This window comes from Anas platyrhynchos, chromosome 1, assembly GCF_047663525.1.
Source record: "Anas platyrhynchos isolate ZD024472 breed Pekin duck chromosome 1, IASCAAS_PekinDuck_T2T, whole genome shotgun sequence".
NCBI lineage: Eukaryota > Metazoa > Chordata > Aves > Anseriformes > Anatidae > Anas > Anas platyrhynchos.
Window position 1 is genome coordinate 49,315,708 of NC_092587.1, and position 6,000 is coordinate 49,321,707.

The following is a 6,000-nucleotide window of genomic DNA, read 5'->3' on the forward strand; positions in this document are numbered from 1 at the left end:
AGGGTAGGAAAACAGCTTAAGCTTGCTCTGAGATAAGTTCATTCCCTGAGATCTCATTTGCTCCTTCTTGGCCTTGCATAGTTCATTGCTTTGCCAGAAACCCTAATATCCTCTCTGCTTTATCTGCAAATGAGCCTATACATTTTGGGTGAAGCACTGTCCTCTTACTTCAACAGAATGAACCCAAGGGAATATGCTAATCGTGGCTCTGCCTCAGGATGTTGTGCTTATTCCACAGGACTGACATAAATTTGAAAGGCAACCATAAACTTTTGTTGTGATCCAGCATCTCAGCCCTATTATTATGGTTTTCCATACCATCCTGTGAGGCTCAGTTCCTCATGCAGGTATTGTTTAAAAAGCTGAGTGTTTTCTCCCATGCATTTATTGACTTTGTATTAGCCTTTCTCAGGATAAAACTTGGACATTCATCTGATATTAGTAGGAAAGATGTGATGTTGTGATGCTGTGTCTGGGAGGCTGAGTGGCATATGGTAAAATGAACTGAACACCCTTGCCCATTTCCGATTGATATGTTTTTCACAAATAGTGCCTTGGTTGCCTGCAGGAAGTGAATGGGCATGTAGCTGAGCTGTCAGCTTGAATCAGAGAATGGAAATAGAAAAATAAAAGCGTTATAAGTGCTTCGCACCTTGAAAAAATAAGTGGTGTGGTCTCCCCTTGAAAAGAGTGTTAATTTCTGTTTTCCCCATTACAAAAGCAAAACTTAAAGTCTGAAAATGAGCAATACAAAATATTTATGATTCTGGAAATGCTTTCTAAAATGATGATTCCATTTAAAGGCTTTCTATATATATAAATAAGAAGAAGAACAACACAAACACACCCACAGAACTATTTTAGGAAGGCAATGGATACACGGTGGTGGAACAAAAACTGAAGGTCATTGATGGAATGACCTCAAGTCAGATAGCATTCCTACTCACAGCAGTATAAGAACTGTAACATTAAAGGTAACAAGTTTAAAGTTGGTATAGAGATACAGTGTGAAAACAAACAAACAAAAACCAACTGTGAAACTTCACTGCACTGGAGATTTTTATCAAGAATAAATTGAGCATGGCTAGTATAACCCTTGCTTAAAACAAACAAACAAACAAACAAACAAACAAAAACACCTTTCAGGCAACATGGTCTATACAAATTTAAAGATAAATTAAGAACATCCTCCTTGTGTTAGAATTACCTTAGACATGTCTAAATGCTTGCTGTTGTATATTTGTTGATTTTGCACTCATCTCTGAGACTTTTACTATTGATTACTGTTGGATGGTCTATCAGACTTGATGTACCACAGCTGAAGTAACTGGGTAATTGATGTGTCCATGGGTCAGTGGGTAAAAGCTCTGGGCTTACCCAGGCCAGAGCAGCTGCAGCTGCAATGTGAATGTGGCTGGACAAGGGTAAATGTTGTTTGAGGTAGTCACTGGGGACTTTGGGCTGGAAAACACATGCTGCACCAAATGGCATTTAGGACTGGGAGAAGGATGGGATGTAACATCCCATTAGGGCTTAATCCCAGTAGGTGAACATAAGGTTCATGGGGAACTGTCAACTTGACTTCTTTCACAAATGCAAGTTTCATCCCAGATCATTAACTTTTTCTTTTTAAATCTTGTTCTTTGTACTGACATTAGTACTCATCAGCTGGGAGAACATAAAAGGCTTTTTTTGAAAGTGGCTCATATGAAAATATTCTCTAATAAAGAAGAACGTGTATAGGCTTAGTACTGTAGATAATTCTTGCTAGGATAAAAGTAATTTTTGTGTTAAAAGGAAAAAAAAAGTATTTTTAATAGAACTGTCTTTAACAAAAAAAGGAACATTTTCTTCAGTAATGTTTTGTGATGGTTGAACTTTGCACACTTCTTGCATCCCCAGGGGAAAAAAGAAAAAAAAAAAAGTACTTCTCACTTTCATTCCTGTTAATTTGCTGTCCTGACAAGACTCCTTATTGTTTCTATCACATATTCTACAAAAATGTTAATGGAAGAGCAGTTTTTAGAACTATGACAAGTAAACGTGAGCTCCAGTATATAAGAGCTGCGATGTTTTACAGGCAAACAGACAATAAGAGGATTTGAAAGGATGTCAGGTGTGAGACTTTGGCATGCGGATGCATTGCATCATTATTTCCAATTTCACAAATCTTAGCTGTTGTGAAAATTAAGAACTGTTATTAACAGCTAATTGCTCCACACATGAAGTTCCTGCTGTGGCTTCAGGCCTGAAGAGGGTCCTACAAGCATGAAAGCCAGTTCATTTTTCTGGTTATGACAGCTGCCCTATGAAAGACGTTGCTTCTCCCTTTAGACCAGCACAGATGTTGGCCTTTAGGCACCAGCTCACTGTAAGTGTCCAGTATACCAAACCTGATGTCACATACCCCTTTTTGAATTGCCTCTTGGTCACATTTAGAGAGTATTGTGGAACACTGCCTATTTCTAGAAGATGTGAAGAATCCAGAGGGGACCTGCTGGGATGTCTGCTGAATGCACAGAGGGGATGGACAGGCTGTACACACACAGTAAATTTCAGGCTCCAGGTTTTCATCCCATATTGCAGGCATGAGTAAATGTTTCCAAAGGAGATTAACAGGCAAATATGACTGCTGATTGCTGTAACCAACTCACAGTACCAAGCACAGCTTCACTTCTTCCCTCCTTCTCTAGCCAGCCTTCCTGGCTCCTTCCTGCAAGTCAGCATTTGCACAACAAATCCAGGTTTTTGCTGCTTGGCAAGGCAATTTTGGAAGTTCATATGCAATGGGTCCTGGAAAACCCTGGTGGATCAGACACTGCACAGTTTGCACTTGTGGTTTTCCAGTACAATCCTCAGAACGGATATACTGGGAAGGATCCTTAGGACAGTGGAGTGAGCTCTGATGTGCTAACCAAGGATCTGGCAAGCCCTGGATAGTGTTGGAACAGCTGAAAAACTGAGAGTGAAGTGGTGGACAGTTGTAGGGGCATTGTGGTGATTTTTAAAACCATCCATGTTGTCAGATGTAATATTTTCAGACTCAGTTCCTGCAGATACCTTGCTACCTGCAGAATATCACCAATGAAAGTTTAATCTAATGAGGCAGACAGTTGCAGTCAGCGTCTGTGCTCACAGAAGGGGCTGAGTGATTCAGACAGACGGATATGAGCAAAGCAGCGCCCAACATGTCACGAACAGAACAAAAAGGTTGGGGACGTCTGAATGAGGGAGCTCAGCTGTCACAGTCACTCCTGCCGCCAGGTCTCATTCTGAAAATTGCAGGGAAGCTGTCATCCTCTTCCCCTGAGATTTGCATAGGACATTTACTGCTTCAAGGATTCCTTCTGACATTTCTAATGGAAACAGCTAGAAGAAAGGAGGGAATCAGATAGCAGAGTGTCTCTGTGTGCTGTGCTGTTGCCAAGCAGATTACATGCCGCACTGAACTGTGTTCGAATGATGAGGAACCTCTCTCTTGCTTTTGTTTTAGCCCCCTGGGAGAGGCAATGTTTCCGGACTGCTAATGTCACAGCATGACCTGTTAATAACCTGAGAGAGACTTCCTCCAATCCACCGCCTCCCGCTCCCCCAGGAGCCAGCAGCTGCAGTCACATGGATCGAATGCCTGCCTTGTGTGTGGTTCATTGAGAAAAATCCAAGCATGTGGCCTGAGGTTCCCCTGATGACTGTCTGGGGATGATGATTTCTACCATCTGTTCTGGCTGCCTGCAGCTCCCGGAAACACCGAGGTGTATGTTGCTTCTGGCCATACGTGGGATTCCTAATGAAACCTCAGCTGCTGTCCAACTGTCTACGAATATCAGATGTGTTTGAATTATCTTTCCGCCAAGAGGGGAGGGAGAAGCACTTTGTTTAACTCTTTAATCCAAACCACTACACAGCGCATGCATAATCACAGGGTATAAAGCTGCAGAATTATTAGCATCTGCATCCCGGTGGCAGCTGTAGCGCTCGCACATGTGTCGGGTCTGTCGGATTCAGACTATCTGAGCTGGCTGTTTTCAGGCTAAATATACAGCCTTGAGTCAAATCCATCTTATTGTAGCTCACTTGGAAGCCCTGTAATTATAGTAGAGATCTGTTTGATCTCTTCACTTCTGACTTGTATTAAGGCACATTTCAGCTGCATAAATTGTATATTGGTATATAACAAAAGGCTTCTTATCAAGTGGTTTAAATGCAGTTGAGGAATAGCAGCAGTTTCAAAGCCATTTATTGAGACAGAGGAAGTCACATGCAATTGATATTAATCTTGGTATATGAAAGAGACATGCAATTGATATTAATCTTGGTATATGAAAGAGACTTTCATGTAAAAAACCTTGATAACTAATATGTAGAAATAATTTGTCTTTCATGATTTGACATCCTGCCTGTTATTTTTCATATTTTTGAATACAAAAATATTTTTATATTTGTCATACATATAAAAATATTTCTCTAATTTATCATTTAAAAACTTTTTCTTGCCATTTGCTGAGTATCAAATTTCAGTGGACATTTAAGGGCACAAAACTGCTTAGAGGACCAGTAGAAAGGATTTGACTTTCCTTCTTGTTAGAATTACATAGACTTCATCCACTGAGATTCATTCTGCTTTCTCCATTGATACTCATACTATTTTCTTTGAATGAATAGATGATCTCATTAACAAATCCATTGAGTTTTATGTGGTTGGAAAATATTGTTTACATTGTTAGTGCTGGAGGACTGAAGATATTGAATGGATCAGGATCAACTGTTTATATTTCTTGCAGTTGTAGTTCAGGGAGGGAAAAATATGAGATTTTTCTGTGACTTTGAAGCAGAAAAGGAAAGGAGAAGGAAGCAGTTACCCAGCAGCAGGCAGCAGTAATAGCCTTGGGCTTTTGGTAAGGGAAGAATATCAACGCATGGTACTGTATGTTTCATGTTTTCAGATTCAAATTAAATATTTCGGTAGCATGACCTCATCCACCTATTTTTAGAGGCTGTTTTTCTACTAATATTTTTGATGCTAATCAAAGAATGCAAAAAAATAATCTTAGCAGTGGCTTGTTGAGGATGTTTTTTTTTTTTTTTTGTTTGTTTGTTTTGTTTTTTTTTTTTTAGCTTATCATGTTATGTTATGAGATCCAACAGAAATCTGCAAATGCATTCATCAGCTATTGCATAGGAATGGGGGTGGGAGTTGGGGATCCCACCATTTCTGGCAATCCTTTATCTGGTCAATTAACTCTTTTCAGATATGTGCATATATCTCTTACATATGCATACTGTCAGAAATCAACATCAGAGCAGAATGCTTAAAAGCAGATATAAGGAGAAAATTTAATAATGCTTAGAAAAAATATGCCTAGTTCTGAATTTTTGATTTATTGATCTTAAAACACACACACACACAAACGCACACACAAACAAAACAAAACAAAACAAACAAAGAAACAAAAAAATTATGTATGGAAAACATTTATCATCTCCAACCTGGAATGACCCCAGTAATCACCTCTGCCGTCATTTTTATTTTTTTTTTTATAGCAACAAAGAACTGCTGATTTTTTGAAAACATAAGGTAGTTAGGCAAGGCAAGCAAACACGGGTGGTTTGTTTATAATATAAAGGTTTTCTAGGACTTTTTTTCTTTCTGTATTACATATTCAGGAAAATGTAACTGTGCTAACAGTGGTTAGCAGAAAAATAAACTAAAATAAAATAAAAATAAAAAGGAGAGGAGAGGAGAGGAGAGGAGAGGAGAGGAGAGGAGAGGAGAGGAGAGGAGAGGAGAGGAGAGGAAAGGAAAAAGGAAAGGAAAGGAAAGGAAAAAGGAAAGGAAAGGAAAGGAAAGGAAAGGAAAGGAAAGGAAAGGAAAGGAAAGGAAAGGAAAGGAAAGGAAAGGAAAGGAAAGGAAAGGAAAGGAAAGGAAAGGAAAGGAAAGGAAAGGTCTTTATTTTTTTTTAATAGCTTTCAACCTAGAGGGATTTTTTATTTTTTTTTTAA

At 39.1% G+C, this 6,000-nt stretch overlaps 1 long non-coding RNA gene across 1 annotated transcript in view; it reads left to right on the plus strand.

Moving 5' to 3' along the window:
- Positions 1 to 5,717, plus strand: part of LOC106018809 (uncharacterized) — a 30,609-nt gene extending 24,892 nt beyond the window's left edge. Inside the window, exon 4 of the long non-coding RNA XR_005262577.2 lies at positions 3,494 to 5,717. This is a non-coding gene — a long non-coding RNA (uncharacterized lncRNA). The remainder of the gene's footprint in view (positions 1 to 3,493) is intronic.
- Positions 5,718 to 6,000: the final 283 nt, after the last annotated feature.